At 45.1% G+C, this 20556-nt stretch overlaps 1 protein-coding gene across 2 annotated transcripts in view; it reads left to right on the top strand.

Moving 5' to 3' along the window:
* Nucleotides 1-1524: 1524 nt before the first annotated feature.
* Nucleotides 1525-20556, top strand: part of C3H1orf116 (chromosome 3 C1orf116 homolog) — a 45724-nt gene continuing 26692 nt past the window's right edge. Inside the window, exon 1 of one of the 2 annotated variants that reach the window (XM_040424037.1) lies at nucleotides 1525-1680. The gene's annotated coding sequence lies outside the window, so the exon portion shown is untranslated. The other variant, XM_040424038.1, reaches the window with a different exon arrangement.

Here is a 20556-nt window from a genome sequence, read left to right as displayed (position 1 = left end):
TGTGTCCCACGCTGTACGGCTCAGGCGGCGCAATGACGTCTGCACCGGCCTGCAGCCTATCAGAGGAACGGGGAAGGGAGATGCCTCTCCCTCCCCTGCCCCGCCGCAGCACATCTATCTGTATCGTTGTCCTGAGGACGGCGATACAGATGACTATGGAGATGAGCGCTTCCATTGTGGAAGCGCTCACCTCCCTGTGCCCTGCCGCCGACCCCCACTTGTCACCAGGGCTGCGCCGCCTGGGGCCATCGACTCACTTAGCCTAATTGGCCGTGCGGCCCTGCTAGCGCCCCCTGAAATTTTGAGCCCGGGGCAACGCTCCTTCCCAATGCTACGCCACTGGCCAGCATGGCTCAAGAGTCAGCTGCCTTGGGCCCCCCAGGAGCATCTGGGCCCGGGGCAGCTGCCCCTTTTGCCCCGCATTAAAGACAGCCCTGGTGAACTCACCTTAGGACTCATACACACAAGCATACTTGCTCAGTGCCCATCTCGCGGACAGCAAATTGCGGTCCGCAATGCACGGGCACAGGCCACGTGAACTCTGCTTACAGATGCACTGACTTGATTGGGTCCGTGATTCTCAACATACGGCCAAAGATAGAACATGTTCTATCTTTTTACGGTGTGGAAGCCAGGATTAGAAGCCCACGGAAGCGATTCGTAGTGCTCCCATGGGCCTCCGATCCGTGCCTCTGCACCGCAAAAAGATAGCACTTCACCTATCTTCAATCGTATCTGCATGATGCGGACCCATTCAGGTCAATGGGTCCGCATCCGTGATACAGAGTGCACACACAAGTACGCTTGTGTGCATGAACCCTTGAAGCGGTACTCCTTCCATTTCAAGGGGGCTCCACGTAGTATGGGGCCCAGCAGTAGGACCCCCACCGAATCTAATAGTTATTCCCTATCCTACATATAGGCGATAATTTCAACCAACCGGAATACCCCTTTAAGGCCATATTCACATGATCAGTATCCTGACCCATAGATTTCTGTCACGGATGTGCCGCAGTTCGCACTGCGGTTGCAGAGACCCAGTTCACATGCATGTGATGCAGACTGTATACGGATTTCACATTAGTTTTGGCGCAGTGTCCATGACAATTCCATGGTGTGAACATTTCTTGACATAACTTCAGCTCTAGTTTAAAAATATCTTGGAATATGTGCAGGGAGGAGAGCTGTAATGTAATACACCACCTGTGAATTTTAGGTAGACAGTAAAGTCCACCTAACGTACCGTATCCCACCACCTCACGTTCATGTGTGTGCTGAACTAGTGGAGTGAAGGCGTCTTTATTAGGAGATTGTGGAAATGCTCAGTAACTGCAACGCTTCCTTGAACAGTATTTTAAGCAAGGATCTTCAGTGGCCTATTAAATCTGGGCTGCAATGAGTTAACACCGTGCGGCATTCCTGATGTACCTGCACATGTAGCAGGTCCAGGCTGGAGTCCTTTGATTGGCTGCAGGAACCTGTCTGGCCGCCCCTTCCATGACCAGGCACTGGGAGAGCGAGCAGGTTATGGAGGGAGGGACAGACAGGTGAGTTTTAACCTGTGTTGTTGAGTTAGGAAGATCTCAGAGAGAACAGCCGGAGTTATAAGAAAGGATTAGATCTCCTGAGGATCCTGTGAAGGAACTTGAAGCCCTTTCTGGTTGAGGTTTTGTGGCTGTGGTAAGTTAATAAGCAACACTCTATCTGGAACCTGTAGGCACAGAATATGGGGGAGACCTTGGATTCTCCTCAGAGTTGTCCAGTCTGACTTCTTGGAGAGGAAGATACCAGATTGCTTAATTTCTTAGCAGCGAAAAAACTTTTCCGAGAAGTGAAAATACAACGTCTCAGCATTTTATACTTCTACTTGAAGGAAGGAGAAAAAGTTCCTCCTGTCTATAGGGCAGACTAAGCTTGTGAGAGCAGTCAGGGAGTTAACCATATCTGTCCTGGAGCAACACTTCAGGTAAGATTTCAGACGGCGTAAAACTTGATCCCGCTTTCTGTACTTTAGTTCATGTCTACAGTGGAAGCCTAAAGTCCATCTCTCTAGATGACTGTAATCTATCGATCTCAGGAAGCAGCCATTTCCATCTGGGGAAAGCCTCGTAGTCTTCATTACTGACAGAAAGCTCAGAAAAGTGTCTCCAGCTGAGGAAACTCTACATTTTTATATGTCTTATTATGAATGTTATCTTTTTATAAGCGTATCAGTTTGCGGTTTCTGTTCCTTTTAATCATATTTCACTATAAATATCCCATTACACCTACAGCATTACAATTCTAGGCTATGGTGTCCTTGTAGTCCACTGACGTATGTCGGTGGGAATACACCCTTTCCATTAGAATTCAGAATGCCGTCCTGGAATGACTTGGAAACCTGTAGGTAGATATTGTGTAACCATATGGCAATAAGATAAATAAGGCGGGCCGCTGGATCCTTATCTTCCAGTAGGCTTGCCCACCAGGTGACTTTATAATGCCAAGCACGTTTTCTTGAAACTTGATCACCCATTATATTGTTAGAGGAGTACGCGAAAATGGTGTAATTATATGGGGAGCCTCTCAGCTACACATTACCGTACTAAAATATATATATAGTTTACATTCCTCAATTTTCAGCCACCTGACACGTAATGCGCAGATTTACTAAGGCCTTGTTCACGTTTCCGTGCTCGTTTGACATCTGTGTTTGGTCAGTGTGTCCATTTTTTTGCCCTCTGTGTGTCCTCCCCATTCCATGGACACTGCTCACCCTGCTGACCCACCGTCCGTAACAAAAATACTGAGATGTGAACAGACCTTTTAAAACCAATGGGTACGTGTTTCTGTAGACCGTGTTGATGTAGATCTGTCACAGTGGCTCTTCCTGAGTGATACATTTGGTGTATGCTTAGAAACTCTTGTCTATACCACCCATTGTTGGCCTAGACCAGGGATCAGCAACCTCCGGCACTCCAGCTTTTCTGAAACTACAACTCCCAGAATCCTCCTTTCACTTCTGTGGGAGTTACAAGAACAGCCAAGTAAGTTTGCATGCTGAGAGTTGTAGTTTCACAGCAGCTGGAGTGCCAAAGGTTGCTGATCCTAGGCCTAGTTGACACTTCAGTGATTTGGTCAGTGGATTTCCATCAGTGTGAGCCAAAATCAGGAGTGAAGCCCACACACAGATAAGGTAAAATGGAAAGATCTGCTCCTGTATTGTGAGCCAAAACCTGATCTATACAATCGCCTATGAAAATCACTGACCACAACAGTGGGAACTAGGCCTTAGGGCTCATGCACACAACAGTATTTTGCGTTCAGTACACTGGCCGTTTTTTGAGTTCAGTATGCTGTACATATACTGAACCATTCATTTCAATGGTTCAGCAAAAAAAACTGAAGTGTCTCCATGTGCATTCTGTTTCGATATTTCTGTACCGTGAAAAGATAGAACATGTCCTATTCTTGTCCGAAAATCAGGGTGCTTGGCTCCATTCAAGTCAATGAGTCCACAAAAAAAACGGAACACATACGGAAATGCATCCGTATGTCTTCCGTATCCATTCTGTTTTTGCTGAACCATCTATTGAAAATGTTATGCCCAGCCCACTTTTTTCTATGTAATTACTGTATGTGGCAAACGGAAACACAACAGAAACGGAACAACGAATCCGTAAAAAAAGCCATACGGTTGTGTACATGAGCCCTTACTTTGAGCCAGAATTCTGTGCCTCCCTTCTGCTAAGCCACACCTCCTTTGATGATCAATTGATTTTGCCAAAAGCTAGATGTGTCAAATTTTGGAAATGACATTAGTAAATGAGGGCCAGTGTTTCTATAGATCCTGCTGGGCAGGGTCACAAAGTCCACATTCCATGCAGCTCATTCAGTTTTGCTACCACTGTACTTATTGGGCCTGAGCTATTTTAAGGCTGTAATGCGTTATGATCTACTTATTTGCCATTGTCATGCTCTGACTGCTAGGAGTACCTGCTGTATGGCTTTTATACTACATGTATGTACTTTGTATGTTCTTGTCAGCAGGTATCGTCAAATGCTTATCAGAGTTGTCACAAGGCTTTCAGGCCGTCTGCTTGTGCACAGGCCACGTCACTTGTGGCGCTCTTCTTCATGTTCAGTTTATCACTGGGCTTAGCACTAAGCAAACTTACAGGTGGGGAACATAGAAAGGTCATTAAGCCCTAAAGGAGCTGAGGAGTTAATAACCCTTTTACTTAAAGAGGTTATGCTATGATTAATGTAAAAAATGAAAATCGGACATCATATAGTCCATGAGTATCTCTTTCTAACAAAGCTGGAGCCAGCCCTGTACCTCACATGGATCCAGAGATCTTACATTCATTGCTCCATTGCTCTGGTAGATTTTTGTGTGGTGGTTTTTAGTTTTATTTTTTTAAACTGACCACTCAGGGGGTGTGTCCTTTTCTGCTGCAGCTCTCTTCCTATCACAGCTCAGACGGGTGTGTCCTTTTCTGCTGCAGCTCTCTTCCTATCACAGCTCAGAGAGGTGTGTCCTTTCTGCTGCAGCTCACTCCCTGGGAAAGCTTCTAACAGTAGATAGGGCTGGTAGAAGGTGAAGGGTGGAACTGTGGATGTGTCCTTCTCAGCTATGGTGCTGAGGTGGATGGAGAATATGGAAAAGAAAAAAACAGCAGGTGGTGCTATACAGATTGTATGGAATAACTGAAACATTTTTAATTACATGCAGTTAGAAAAGTATTCAGATCCAAAGTAGAATGTTTTCCATGGCACAACCCCTTTTAAGGGTCCATTCACACGTCCGCAAAATGGGTCCGCATCCGTTCCGCAATTTTGCGGAACAGGTGCGGACACATTCATTTTCAATGGGGCCGGAATGTAATGTCCGGATCCGCACTTCCATTCTGCAAAAAAATAGAATATGTCCTATTCTTGTCCGCAATTGTGGACAAGAAAAGGCACTTTCTATGAGAGTGGCGGTGATGTTAGGTCCGCAAAATACAAATAGCACATTGCCGGTGTCCGTGTTTTGTGGATCCGCAAAACACATACAAACGTGTGAATGGACCCTAATACTACAAGAAAATTTAGACTAGCACATTCATATTCATAGTCACAGGTGCATATCCATCAAGCAAACATGGCTTATAATAAAATGGCTGCACAACATTTCACATACAAACAACAGAGCTGAGAAATGGGGATCATTCTAAATGATTATTGTTTGTATGTGAAATGTTGTGCAGCCATTTTATTAACAACCCCTTTAATATTAAGGGGCTGAGAATGCAATGGATTTTTTATTTATTTTTATTCATTGTTTGTTGCTATGGGCACAGCCTTCACTACTCCTTTCCACTGATTCTCATGGATATCCCTCAAACATTGCTTTCATGCAGCCCAGAGGCATAACATGGCGGTAACGGCAAGATTTGTTAAGTGCTTCCACCTACAAGGTGCCATTCATAATTCTGATGTGTTCTCATAAGGCCTCTTGCACGCGACCGTATGGTTTTAAACAGATCGTTTTTTATTAATTTTTTATTATTTTTTGTAGTGTTTCCGTTTTTTGTTTTGCCATTCCGTTTTTTTTTTTTTGTTTTTTTTTTTCATTTGGTTTCCGTTTGTGATCCATTTTTTGCGGATCGGAAATGGAAGCATACAATAATGTTTAAACGGTAAGTACATAAAAAAATTGGGCTGGGCGTAACATTTTCAATAGATGGTTCTGCAAAAATGGTACGGATACAGAATACATACTTATGTATGTATGTATGTATTTATTTATTTTTTTGCGGAACCATTGAAATGAATAATTCCGCAAAAACAGAATGGAAATGGAAAAAATTAAAGTTTGTGTGCAAGAGGCCTAAGGCCTAGTTCACACGAACGTATGGCTTTTATAGTTTTTTGCGGTCCATTTTTCACGGATCCGTTGTTCCATTTTTGAGTTCCGTTCCGTTTTTCAGTATGGCATATACAGTAATTATATAGAAAAATTGGGCTGGGCATAACATTTTCAATAGATGGTTCCGCAAAAACGGAACGGATACGGAAGACATACGGATGCATTTCCGTATGTGTTCAGTTTTTTTTGCGGACCCATTGACTTGAATGGAGCCACGGAACGTGATTTGCGGGCAATAATAGGACATGTTCTATCTTTCAACGGAACGGAAAAATGGAAACGGAATGCTTACGGAACACATTCCGTTTTTAATGCGGAACCATTGAAATGAATGGTTCCGTATACGGAACACAAAAAAACCGCCCGTACACTTGCAAAAAAAACTATCGTGTGAACTAGGCCTAAGGCAGAGGGAACTTTGGGCCCCCTTAGGCACTGCCACCCGTCTCAGTTTTTGCAAGCACAATTTACTTTTTTTGTTTTTGATGCTTTATGCTATTGTCACCACTTGGCTAAAAGTGGATGGGAAGTTGTATAGCCTTATGAATTTAAAGGGGTTTTCCAAGATGTTAATTCTGATGACATATTCTCTGAACAGTGGGGGTCCGACACCTGGGACCTGCACTAATCGGCTTTTTGAGAAGGCACCAGCACCTTCTCACAGCTTTTTCTAGGCCAAGTAATGACACATGGCCTAGGTGCATCACGGTATCCTAGAAGTGAATGGGGCTGAGCTGCTGCAGCGTACTCAAGTTGTGTGTAGTAGGTGTTTCTGGGTGATGTAGTGCAATATACACTAACCTGGTACAGCTGACTCTCTGCAAGGGCAGGTATAGGTAGGAATAGTTCGTGACGCCAGTGCCAAGTAAACGGTGGCACGCCGTTTGCGGATGCAGGAAATAATTTGAGGAAACGCGGTGTTAAACAGAACTTCAACTTTAGTAGGTTGCAGGCAGAGACAATATTGGAAACGCAGTTCCTCAGCATACAGTCGATTTTGCAATTCGGTCGATGCAGGCAATTCAGTACAGCAGGGTAATTACAGAGTGTAAAACGCAGGATTCTCAGCACAGGAGCTAGCACTCTAATTCTGTCTGATCCTGGAATGTAGCAATTCTTCACCAAGGCCCATTAACCTAATACTGGCTTTATATCCTTGATTATGGCTTTCATAAGTACCTCCTCTGTTTCCTCAATACCTCTGGCTCCTCTGATATTTGCCTCAGTCTCTCCTAGCTTCTGAATGGTTCCTCAGGCTAAGGTATTCCTGCTTCTGCATGTAGGAATTCAGGAGGGAATCTTCTCCTGAACAGCAGGCTTCAGGCCTGGACTGGTCTCAGACATTATCTAATCTCCATCTGTAGATTACAGACACTAGACTCCGTCTCCCTTGCACTTCCCTGTCTGGCCTTATATAAACTAGGGCTCTCTAGCTCCCTCTATGGACTAGAACCTGTAATAACACCCCTAGCAGGCCTGTGCATGCAAGTTTCAGTGACAGGGAAATACACACATTACATTGCATTTTACAAAACTGACATACAACAACTTTCCATAATTAAGAAGGGACAACAGCACACCAAGTGACCTTTGGTAGTAACGGGTATTACAACTCCCGTATACTACATACCCCACTGCTTTAAGCTGAGTACGCCCTCGTACTCCATCATGGGTCGCCCAACTGGAATCTCTACCTGAAATAGAAAAAGAGACATGCAGGCATACATACATGCAATTCAACTGCATTTACATCAGGTCCAATTGGCAAAGGTGCAGGGTAGTGACAAGGGGCGTCGTTCTCTTCTCTCAGGATAATGAATGGAACGGGGGCGCTGACCTGGCACAGCGTAACAATATAACCAGGATAGTCCATGACAATGAATAAGTCCATGATAAAACAGTAGAAAACGGTATAAAAGTTCTTGGAGGCTCAAATAACAAACATGAGTCCGTACCCAGGTTATTTCCATATTAAATCACAGAGGCTCTCATGCGGTGGAGTCCATCTCTGGGCACAATACTTTAAAAGAGTAAGAATCTCAGAGGCTCAGGTATCTTTTGAGTCTGTCTCCGGGCACGGTTCCTTAGTAACAGGTTGCACAATAAAATGGACAGCAAAGACAAGTGCTGTAATACCCCTGATCAACCTGAAAAGGGGGTGAAGGGTAAAAGGTGCAACAAAGGAACAGGCACAACTTGGTGTGGGGTAACAAAAGCAGGCAGGAGGTCCTGGAAACAAACGTGGCCTTGCTGACTTTATGATTTCAGTGGTCAACACCTACCACTGGGCCGTGGACAAACTGGCAGCTGCAACAAAGGGCCAGCAACATAGGACTCCTGTCCTGGAAGGGTTAACATCACCTTCTGAAGAAATAAATCAAGGGCCTAGCAGGCTGACTACAGTGGCACATTGTAGCTACTTGGCTCTGCAGGGAGGTATCTTCTGTAGTATTCCTCTACAGGAGGATGGGCCCACATGACTGTATCAGGGGGTAGCTGCAGGGTAAAGGGGCCCCTAATAGGTATTGGCCCCATAGGCCTAGGGGTGAACCCTCTGGTGGGCCGTGCCGGCCCTGGCATGATCACTGCAGGGTGTGACATACTTGGTACCGCCGCAGCAAGCGGTCCGGTGCTCTGGGTGCAGCAATTCACAGCAATCGCGGGTCCGGTCTGGGGCACTGACGGAGCGGTGACAACAGAAGGCGGTCGGCGGGTGGTGACAGGCACCCTTACCTCATCCTTCCTCGGCGGCGTCTGGATCCTGGCGGTGTAGGTCTTACGCAACTCCCGCAACTTCTCCTCCAGCCGGACGATCTGCTCACCAATACTCTCGGTGTCGGAGTCGCTGTTCTCTGCTGGCGCCGCCGGCGCAGGTACAGTCACCGCTGATGCAGACTCGGCCTCTTCAGGTTCTGGACTTGCCTCAGGTCTCCGTCCCATCCGGATGTTCTGGAAGGTAGCACTCAATCCTCTTTGCTGCTCCAGCTCAGATAGTGTCTTCTCCCGACGTGGCAGCTCGGGGGAAGGGTAGGGACTCACCCATTTCTCCAACACGGTTGGCTGCCAGAAGACGTTCGGCCCGATGAAGGAGCTCCGCTCCTGAAAGGCGTGATGGGCCGGCTCTGGAGAGCGTTCCGGTTCTCGCTCGCAGCCAGAGTGGTCTTCTTCTTCTGCCTCCCAATCCTCAGGTCCTCGCTTCGGACGGGTCACAGCAGTCGCATAGGGGCCTCGCAGGCCCTCGGCAGGGGTGTACTCCACTTCCTCTCCCTCGCGGAGGCTGTGCTGGTACGAAGGGAGGTAGTCTCTCTTGACAGACCTTCGATTGACATAGAGGTCTCTGCCAGTAAGATAGTCCTGAATAAACCCGTAGCCACGGGATTTGTCAAACGACAGCACCACTCCCTTTCTCCTTTCCAGGCGGGGTTGGGTGTGCGTGTGTCTTTCATGTATGGTCTTGGTTAGCTCCTCATACACGATCTTTGTCTTGGTATTCCGCTTGATAGCGGCCTCCCGAATCTCCGCCATCAGGGACGACCATTTAAACGATGGCTGAAAAAAGTCCCTCCATGAGCCATAGTAGGGCTCGGGTTCTTTCTCCCTGGTGCGGCAGGCAGGTTGCTCCGGTCCCGGAGCGTAGGCCGGTGGAGCCTCCTCTGGCTCTACACCGGTGTCGGTCATTTTTCCAATCATAGGTGCGGACGCTGCAGCAACACTCTGCTCACAATCCAACATGCTCGATCCTACTGAGGAGAGCGATAGGGTCGCGTCAATTAGAGTAGCCAGCTCCTCCCATTGCACTGGGGAGCCGCCCCCCAGGTATCTCAATATAGGGAAGGCGGTGTCCATGCTGGCAGACATGCAAATGTCCAGATAAGCCGTGGCGCCTGCCCTTGACCTTCTTCCCGCCTTTTCCTCAGAAAGGCGCCAATTTTTCCCGCCTTTTCGGGATGAAGGTGACGCAGCAGTAAATTCAGCCAGCTCAGCGGCCATCTTTAGGTACAAACGCTGTCTGTTCACTGACAGCAAGCAGGAATGTTTAAAGTCCACAAAACCACAATCCAATGCGGCGATTTTCTTCCTCTGGGTAGCGCAACCCTGCACAGCGCTTTTTAGAGGTTTTTGGAACACTTTGGGTACTATTTTCAGTCCACAAAGTCCACTTTCATTAAACAGGAAAATTGTCACTTTGGTCACAGGGCACTTGTATAAGGCACAAAGTACACGCTTCTTGCACTAGAAAGCGTGCGTATCCTGTTCGGGGACGCCAAAAGAGAGGTGCAGTGTACTCAAGTTGTGCGTAGTAGGTGTTTCTGAGTGTAGTAGTGCAATATACACTAACCTGGTACAGCTGACTCTCTGCAAGGGCAGGTATAGGTAGGAATAGTTCGTGACGCCAGTGCCAAGTAAACGGTGGCACGCCGTTTGCGGATGCAGGAAATAATTTGAGGAAACGCGGTGTTAAACAGAACTTCAACTTTAGTAGGTTGCAGGCAGAGACAATATTGGAAACGCAGTTCCTCAGCATACAGTCGATTTTGCAATTCGGTCGATGCAGGCAATTCAGTACAGCAGGGTAATTACAGAGTGTAAAACGCAGGATTCTCAGCACAGGAGCTAGCACTCTAATTCTGTCTGATCCTGGAATGTAGCAATTCTTCACCAAGGCCCATTAACCTAATACTGGCTTTATATCCTTGATTATGGCTTTCATAAGTACCTCCTCTGTTTCCTCAATACCTCTGGCTCCTCTGATATTTGCCTCAGTCTCTCCTAGCTTCTGAATGGTTCCTCAGGCTAAGGTATTCCTGCTTCTGCATGTAGGAATTCAGGAGGGAATCTTCTCCTGAACAGCAGGCTTCAGGCCTGGACTGGTCTCAGACATTATCTAATCTCCATCTGTAGATTACAGACACTAGACTCCGTCTCCCTTGCACTTCCCTGTCTGGCCTTATATAAACTAGGGCTCTCTAGCTCCCTCTATGGACTAGAACCTGTAATAACACCCCTAGCAGGCCTGTGCATGCAAGTTTCAGTGACAGGGAAATACACACATTACATTGCATTTTACAAAACTGACATACAACAACTTTCCATAATTAAGAAGGGACAACAGCACACCAAGTGACCTTTGGTAGTAACGGGTATTACAACTCCCGTATACTACACTGCGATACCAAGCACAGCCACTGTACAGCACTGCTTGTTGAGCTGCAAGGCCACGGCCCTCCCAGGAGCGCCAGTGCCTTCTCCAATAGCTGATTGGATGGTGTCAGACTCCCACCAACCAGATACCGATGACCGTTTTAATGTTACTTGTGTCTGAAAACCGGATTAAATGACACCGTTTTGCGGACAACAATAGGCAGTTATATCAATGGCTGTCTGTGCCGGTCCGCAAATTGCGCAACGCACGCGGAATGCAAAACACACAACAGTCGTGTGCATGTAGCCTTAGACGGTAGACTACTGCAAAATTGCAATCTGCTTTTAGGCTCAGAAGGAATTTATTGCTGGTGTTCTGGGGCGAGTAGGAAACAGGAGGAAGAGGGAGGTCCTGTTTTACAGGGTAGGTCACTTTCTCTGAATGTGCGGTTGGAACGTGTAGCACCCAGCTGCACATTCAGTTGCACAACTACCGTGACCCTCGGTTTTGTAGCCTTACTATTTTGTGACTGGATAAGGCGCAACGGCCTTGGTACGTCCATTACCTAGAGTTGTTGAGTAGAGCGCGCCGTCCAGTGTGGGGGTACAGTCATGTGTTCTGTTGAGTCACAGATAAGGTGCCACACAGTTTATTCCTCTCGATGGGTCTGTAGCTGAAGGGACTGGGCCTCTTCCACAAAATATTATATTTCTGCCTTCATCTAAGAATAATCCACCAGCTAGGCCTTGTAAAAGCTGTTTCATTCAACCTTCACAAAGTAAACCTTTTGTTATCGGGCTATATTTTTCCAAGTACTGTATCTCTAAGTTTGAAAGCACATGTAGGTATTTTGTTCAGTTTTTTTTTCAGCATGCGGTTTTTGGGGCAAAAACACCAGTGTAAACTGAAAGTGGCAGGGCAGAAATTTTTTTATTTTTTTGCCTAGTGGTTTGTGTGTGTGTAAAATATATTTTAAAAAAATGTAATTTTTGTTTCTAGAATTTACTTAAAAAGAATGCATCATCCACATTTGTTATGCAAAAAAAAAAAAAAGCGTAAAAGGAAAATAAGCGTGAGGGGTGGAAAAAATGCAAACTACATCTAAGGTGTGTGTTTTTTTTTTTTTTGTTTTTTTTTTTTTTAGTTGAGGAAAAACAGTAGACCAAAATCATGTTTGTAGGGGCCCTAAAACTCTTGCTATTTTCCAAATGACCGTGCTATATACAGGTGAACCCTGTCAGCAAAAGATAAGATACTGACTTTAGGAATGTCATGTGGGCACCACTGTTGGCTCCTCATAGTTGTATTGGGCTACTTTAACACTTGCATTTTGGGCGGATCCGTCATGGATCTGCAAAAAACGGATCAATTACTTTAATACAACCGCATGCATCCGTCATGAATGGATCCGTTTGTATTATCTGTAACATAGCCAAGACGGATCTGTCATGAACTCCATTGAAAGTCAATGGGAGACGGATCAGTTTTCTATTGTGCCAGATTGTATCAGGAAAAACGTATCCGTCCCCATTGACTTCTGTGTGCCAGGACGGATACGTTTGGCTCAGTTTCGTCAAGCGGACAGCAAAACGCTGCAGGCAGCCTGCAGAGCAGAATGGAGACTGATCGGAGGCAAACTGATGCATTCTGAGCGGATCCTTTTCCCTTTAGAATGCATTAGGGCAAAACTGATCCGTTTTGGACCGCTTGTGAGAGCCCATGACGGATCTCACAAACGGAAAGCCAAAACGCGAGTGTTAAAGTAGCCTTAGCTGTTAAGACCATGTGGGCACCACTGTTGATTCCTCATAGTTGGCAAAGTTAAGACTCCTCCACCCTAAGCAAGCTTTCACATACTGTGTACCTAGTTTGTGTCCTCTGCTGAACTGCAGCTGGTATTAAACCTGAACTATAGATCGAAGATCTCTGATGGGCTTTCCACTGTTCATTCATAGTACACTGTAACTGTTTGATACTCTATCCTCCTCCTTGGATCCCCTGCCCCTAATATCAAGGTTGTGCAGTATCTGGAGGTGCACAAATTCCCTGCCCAATAGTTTTGGCAATATGCTGTTACTTGTACGTGGAGGAAATATGTCACCAGGCTGCCCTCCCATCATTGATTGACAGATTTCTCCCAGCGTGGGTGACGTGTATACCCTGCTTATCTAACATCTGACTGCTATATTGAGCTGTATTACCACATTGTACCATTATTGCTGAGAAGGAGTGGTATATCCTGATTAGTTTGTGGAGCTTAGTATCTGGGTAGTAGACCCCATATCCTGTTCTACAGAGTTCTGACCCTTCTAAGGTCAGAGGAAGGTGGTGGATAGAGAAGCTCCAGTGAGCCTGAAACCTGTAGACCACCAGATAGTGAAGGCTTCTGTCAACTGGAGCGAGACAGGACCAAGATTGTAAGGAAGTAGTACACTACCTCCCCACTGTGACAACATTGGTCTAGGGCCTGTGAGACCAAGGCAGTGACCCCAGCCATCGCAGCCACCATCTTGGAGCCTAGTCACTGCCCTGGGTCACTGCATTCCTATGCACAGTAATGGGGAGAAGCTGCCAATCGGTGGGAGGGCAGCTTATCAGTACAATAGTGCACTGCAACTATTGGGGTACACATAGCGGTAATGCAGTTGTAGAAAAGCAGATAAGCTTTAATCCATCTCATGCTGCATAAAGAATCCATGGCAGAAACCGACGACATACCGTCAAACTGAATTGTCAATTTTATCTGCGGATTTTGCCCTTTGATGCATGATATAAAATCCAGAGCAGAATGTGCGCCTACAGGTTATCCTAGACATGCTGCTACAATCGGGGCGTCTGTCACTACTTCGTGCTGCCCTCACATACAGCAGCATAAACCTGGCAATGGTTGCCACAGAGAATGAGAAAGGCTTAGTTTTTTTTATTACTGTGGTCTAACCTGATTTGACTGCTACTTGGAAATAGCAGGTCATTCTGCGACCAGATGTGACCCCATTGCTTCTCTATGCATTTATGGATCATGTTTATTTTGCAGAAATTCTCCATAGTTTAGACACCATAAGGCTCCATTCACACGTCCGCAAAATGTGTCCGCATCCTTTACGCAATTTTGCGGAAAGGGTGCGGAATGGTTGCGGACAGCACACAGTGTGCTGTCTGCAGCCGCAATTGCGGAGCGCGGCCCCGATTTTGGGTCCGCAGCTCCGCAAAAAGATAGAGCATGTCCTATTCTTGTCCGCAACTTGCGGACAAGAATAGGCATTTCTATGGGGGTGACGGGCTGGTGTGTTGCGGACCCGCAATTTGCGGGTCCGCAACACATCACAGACGTGTGAATAGAGCCTAAGGGTCCATTCACACGTCCGCAAAATGGGTTAATTTTGCGGAACGGGTGCGGAACCATTTCTTTTCAATGGGGCCGCAAAAGATGCGGACAGCGCACAGTGTGCTGTCCACATCTGCACTTCCCTTCCGCGGCCCGCAAAAAAATAGAACATGTCCTATTCTTGTCCGCAGACACGGACAAGAAAAGGCATTTCTATTATAGTGCCAGTCATGTGCGGTCCGCAAAATGCGGAACGCACATAGCCATTGTCCGTGTTTTGCGGACCACAAAACAGTTGCAGACGTGTGAATGGACCCTAAATGTAAATTGTCCAGCAGAAGGAACAGTGTCTGTTTTCTTTGTCTGCTATTGTAGCTCGTCTCTATTTGACTGAATGTTGCTGAGCCGCAGTACTAGACACAAGCCATGGACGGATGTGGCGCTGTTCCTGGGAGGCGGTCTATTCTAGTGTTGGGCGCGAATATTCAAATAGCGAATATTAATCGCGAATATCGGCACTTTGAGAATTCGCCAATATTTAGAATATAGTGATATATGTTCGTAATTTCGAACAGTCTAGATTATTATATATTTTTTTTTCATCAGTAACCTCCCTTCTTGCTTGTGGGCCAATGAGAAGGCTGCAATGTCTTTGTCTGAGCTTAGCAACATCCCTAGCAACCAATAGGAAAGTTGCCTACCCCTTCACTATATAAGCAGCCCTTGTATGCAGTATTTTGCAGATCTGAGAGACAGCAGTGTCATTTCTGTGCTTTCCTGTGTCATTACATTTACGTTAGTTAGTGTATGTGTGTGTGTATATGTGTGTGTATATATATATATATATATATATATATATATATATATATATATTATATAAATTACAGATAGTTAGTGGGAGATAGTCAGTGTAGGTTAGATAGTGATATAGTGTAGCTGATAGGTTCTGCTGTCTATACATACATGCTACATACATAGTGCTGTGATATCACAAGTTCACAACAATACTTAGTGCACCAATCACTAATAAGTAGTCAAACCTGTAAAATGTGAAGTTGCACGTATTGCGCGAAAATATTCGCATCATTAGTGCCGATTTCACAATCGCGAATATATTGGAGCACTCTATCTGCATTTAAGGCTATTGTAATGTTCTGCCGTGCCAACCATTTTCTCCACTCAGGAAACTTCTAGCAGCTTGAAAAATTTAGCTATATTGACCCACGCCTTTTATTTTGCGGACATTACGCAAATATTACATTGTTGATCTTTCGCGATCAAGAAAATAATCTCGAATTTGTGAATACATGACGAATATTCTACCAAATATTTGCGAAATATCGCGAATTCGAATATTTCCCCTGCCGATCACCACTAGCATCCTTGCAAAAGTCTTGTCCATAAAATGACTGCTGATGGCGGGACATGTGACCAGGCAAATCACCTCCATGTGACGCCTCCTCCATTCAGATACACTGCACCAGCTACCTGCACTTGTTCTGTTTGGAGTTTAGTGCAAGTGCGGTGTATTTGAATGGAGGAGACATCACATGGAGGTGATTTACCTGGGCACATGACCCTCCATTAGCCGCCATTTTATGGACAAGAACTCTGTATGGACAGTGCAACATTGTCATATAATCATCTTATATACACATTGGTCAACAATAATCAGAGAGGAACCAACCCCTTAGGGACACATGACGTACCGGTACGGCATGTTTCCCGAGTCCTTAAGGACACATGACGTACCGGTATGTCATGTGTTGTTCCGATCACCGCCGCCTGGTGAAGAGCCTGTGAAGTCCAGCCCCCTGGATCTCACAGGCCCCGGAAGCTGTATGAGTAATACACACAGTATTACTCATACAGCCAATGCATTCCAATACAGAAGCTATTTCTTGTTATCTTGCCTCACAAAAAGTGTAATATAGAGCAACCAAAAATCATATGTACCCAAAACTAGTACCAACAATACTGCCACCCTATCCCGTAGTTTCTAAAATGGGGCCACTTTTTTTGAGTTTCTACTCTAGGGGTGCATCAGGGGGGCTTCAAGTGGGACATGGTGTAAAAAAAAAAACAGTCCAGCAAAATCTGCCTTCCAAAAACCGTATGGCATTCCTTTCCTTCTGCACCCTGCCGTGTGCCCGTACAGCTGTTTACGACCACATATGGGGTGTTTCTGTAAACTACAGAATCAGGGCCATAAATATTGTTTTGTTTGGCTGTTAACCCTTGCTTTGTTACTGGGAAAAATGGATTAAAATGGAAAATTTGCCCAAAAATATAAATTCTGAAATTGTATCTCCATTTGCCAATAACTCTTGTGGAACACCTAAAGGGTTAACGACGTTTGTAAAATCTGTTTTGAATACCTTAAGGGGTGTAGATTATACAATGGGGTCATTTTTGGGTGGTTTCTATTATGTAAGCCTTGCAAAGTGGTCCCTAAAAATTTCTGAAAAATTTCAAGATTTGCTTCAATTTCTAAGCCTTGTAACATCCCCAAAAAATAAAATATCATTCCCAAAATGATCCAAACATGAAGTAGACATATGGGGAATGTAAAGTAATAACTATTTTTGGAGGTATTACTATGTATTATAGAAGTAGAGAAATTTAAACTTGGAAACTTGCAATTTTTTTTAGTTTTCAAGTTTTTGGTAATATTTTTTTATTTTTATTTTTTTATAAATAAAAATTTTATTTTTTTGACTTCATTTTACCAGTGTCATGAAGTACAATATGTGACAAAAAAACTATCTCAGAATGGCCTGGATAAGTCAAAGCGTTTTAAAGTTATCAGCACTTAAAGTGACACTGGTCAGATTTGCAAAAAATGGCCTGGTCCTTAAGGGGTTAATGCTATATCCACATGATGTATATTATGCACAGCTTTTCCGCATGTGTTTTCGTGTCAAAAATCCACAGCGTAATACATCTTAGGCTACTTTCACACTACCGTTCAGAACGGATCCGTCCAGACTTTACATTGAAAGTCAATGGGGGACGGATCAGTTTGAAGATTGAGCCATATGGTGTCATCTTCAAACGGATCCGTCCCCATTGACTTACATTGTAAGTCTGGACGGATCCGCTTGCCTCCGCACGGCCAGGCGGACACCCGAACGCTACAAGCAGCGTTCAGGTGTCCGCGAGCGGAGCGGAGGCTGAACGCTGCCAGACTGATGCATTCTGAGCGGATCCGCGTCCACTCAGAATGCATTTGGGCAGTACGGATGCGTTCGGGGCCGCTTGTGAGCCCCTTCAAACGGAGCTCACGAGCGGACACCCGAACGCTAGTGTGAAAGTAGCCTAAGTAGATGAGATTTTCAAAATCTACACGGTGCAGAAATTGAGCCGTGGTGTGGATTTTGCATATCAATAGTTTTCAGTTCATATATCACCCTTTGCAATGCCGATACGGTTCCATACTGTGGTCCCTGCAGTCATGTGCTTAAGACCTTAGCCATGCAATGTATGCATAAAATGTCTTATGATATGAGGAATGTCACTCCATGTATGCTAGCTATTACTATTTATTAGACCTACATGCTATAAGGTTTAGGAAATGTGTTGTGCCTATGACACCCAATGAATAACGGCTCCTGTCATGCGTCCTGTCATAGGTGACAGAACAACGTACAGAATGTCCCAAATTGCTTTACAGAGATGGCAAGAGAAGCCTATATGTCTTGATAGACCATCAGACTGTACAGGCTGTTTTTGGGGTTGAGTTTATTATAACGGGGTTGTCTGGGTCTTTCCAAATATTTGCGTAGCGACATGCAATGTCCTAAAATAAAAAATAACCATTATGTGCTTGCTAAAATCCCTGCAGCTTCAGTGGTCGCCTTGATGCAGCAGTGACATGCTGTTCGTTCCTATGACCACTGCAGCCAATCAATGGACTCAGCAGTGATGTATCTATGGCACAAGACCACTGAGGCCAGTGATTGGTTACATTGGTCACAGTTAGGGCTCATGCACACGATCCGCTTTTTTGGCGAGCCCGTTCAGTGATTGTGGGCTAAAACCAGGTGTGGGAAGAAACACAGAACAGGGGCAGATCTTTCCCTTACACCTTATGTCTGTGGAGGCTCCAATCCTGGTTCTGGCTCACAACCACTGATGGAAATCGCTGACCAAAACACTGACGTGTGAACTAGGTCTTAACTGAATTATGTTCTTTGTCATCTAGAAAGAATTGTCGTTCCGTGCTCCTATCTACTGAGCCAATCCTAATGCACTTTCCAGGAGGAAAATACATTACTTGAATCCTGTGCGTTAAATGCTCTGACCATTTGGTGTGTTTGTATAACTGCTGCTTCGGTTACGTTCCGGTTAGATATTACCAGGATACTGTGGTGATTCGGTGTTATATGAAAGCACTGCAGTAACCGACTCCGTCCACTACAGAATAGACCAGGGGTCCGCAACCTCTGGCACTCCAGCTGTTGTAAAACTATAACTCCCAGCATGCTCCATTTACCTCTATGGGGATTCTGAGGACAGTCAAGCAAGTGTGCATGCTGGGAGTCAGTTTCACCACACCTGGAGTGCCAAAGACTGCATATCCCTGGAACAGACAGGACCAAAGGGGTACAGGTGAATCAGCCGGTGGGCCCCTAGTCTCCCACCCCCTGCACAAGTAGCACATAACATAGTAGACTTACTGCACCCATATAGTCAATATACAGCACCTCAACCAGCCTATGTTCATATAAAAAACCTAAAAGATTTTTAAAGAAACTGCCCAAATTATTATTATACACCCTTTCAGAGCTGAGATAGCTTCTAGGTATAGAGGAAAGCTACCAGTGTCCTCTTCTCCCCAGGACCTACCTTCTCAAAGCTGCTGCAGGGACCCCCATATTCAATCATCTGGTGGAATCTTGCTGCTGTGTGAGCAGGTAATATTTGAATGTATCCGCCCCCCAAAATAAATTTTACTGGTGGGCACCAGGCATCCCAGTCCGACACTGGACAGGACTGTGTGTAGATCCGGTGCCAGAGCTACTTTGAAACAACTGATCGTTGGGGCTGGGGAGTGACTGTTCTCCCACTGATCGGCTATTGATATCCTATCCTGAGAATAGGCCATCAAAATACAATACTGGAAAATCCCATTTGAGAAATTACCTCCTATACACCTCCTGTAGATGCATATATCAAACTGAGAATATTTTCCACTTAAGGGGTTGTCAGTTTTTTTATTCATTTTTTAAAGGCAGGGATGCTATTAGAATGATGATGATAATAATAATAAAAAAAACTTACTTTTACACACCATCCCAAATCCCCTCTTTTCCAAGGTTGCTGCTTTGTCCTCTCTGCCGGGCTTTGTTTTCCTGACTCCATATTAATGTGACCACTGCAGCTGTCACTGGCCTCAGTGGTCTTGAGCCATATACCACTGAGGCCAGTGATTGGCTGCAGTGGTCACGTGAGGTATATGCAGCCAAAACATGACATCAAGGCTGTAGCAGTTGTTCTGGACAGGATGAGATTCTGAATAGCGAGTAGAAGCTTTATTATTCAATTAGCATCCCTGCCTTTTTGAAAAAAAAATAATAATAATAATAATTCAGACAACCCATTATAAGTTCCAAACTTGACATCTGTTTGCCATTTCTACTCTTTCAAATGTTGGGTTTTCCGAGTCTCAATCTCCTGCTGGGGAGTGGGGTTTCTGTGGGTGAATCACTTGTCTTCCTAATATATACTGTACTGTATATCCTGTGCTTGGACAAGCAAGGAAAGTTCATAAGGTGGTTGTCACTGAGAGCTCTGCAGGATGAGTAATAGATACACGTGACTGTCAATTGTACATTGAGCTCTTGGAAATACAGTAACTGGTATTTTCCATCGGTCGCATTACTAGGGTATTGTAGAGTACTTGGACACACAGTCCAAGTTCCCCCTACCCCAAAATAAAACACTAGGTGCTATGTGATGACGGCCTCTTTCTAACATGGAAAAATAAATATAACTTTTCCATTCATATCATCAAAACAGATGAATACCATGATCATTTTATGCCATGAGAAGGATTGCCTAAAATATCCCCAGTCACACTATGCAGCTCAGTGGTCACAGATTGACTAGGCCCTGGTTTGTTTAGAACATGTTCCACATGTTGCTGGTTCAAGCTCAACAGAGGGAATGAAGGCTCCTCGTATCCTGTAACTG

This window comes from Bufo bufo, chromosome 3 (genome assembly GCF_905171765.1).
Source record: "Bufo bufo chromosome 3, aBufBuf1.1, whole genome shotgun sequence".
Classification (NCBI taxonomy): Eukaryota; Metazoa; Chordata; class Amphibia; order Anura; family Bufonidae; genus Bufo; species Bufo bufo.
The sequence above is the reverse complement of the archived record's forward strand: the minus strand, read 5'-3'. Positions and strand labels throughout refer to the sequence as shown.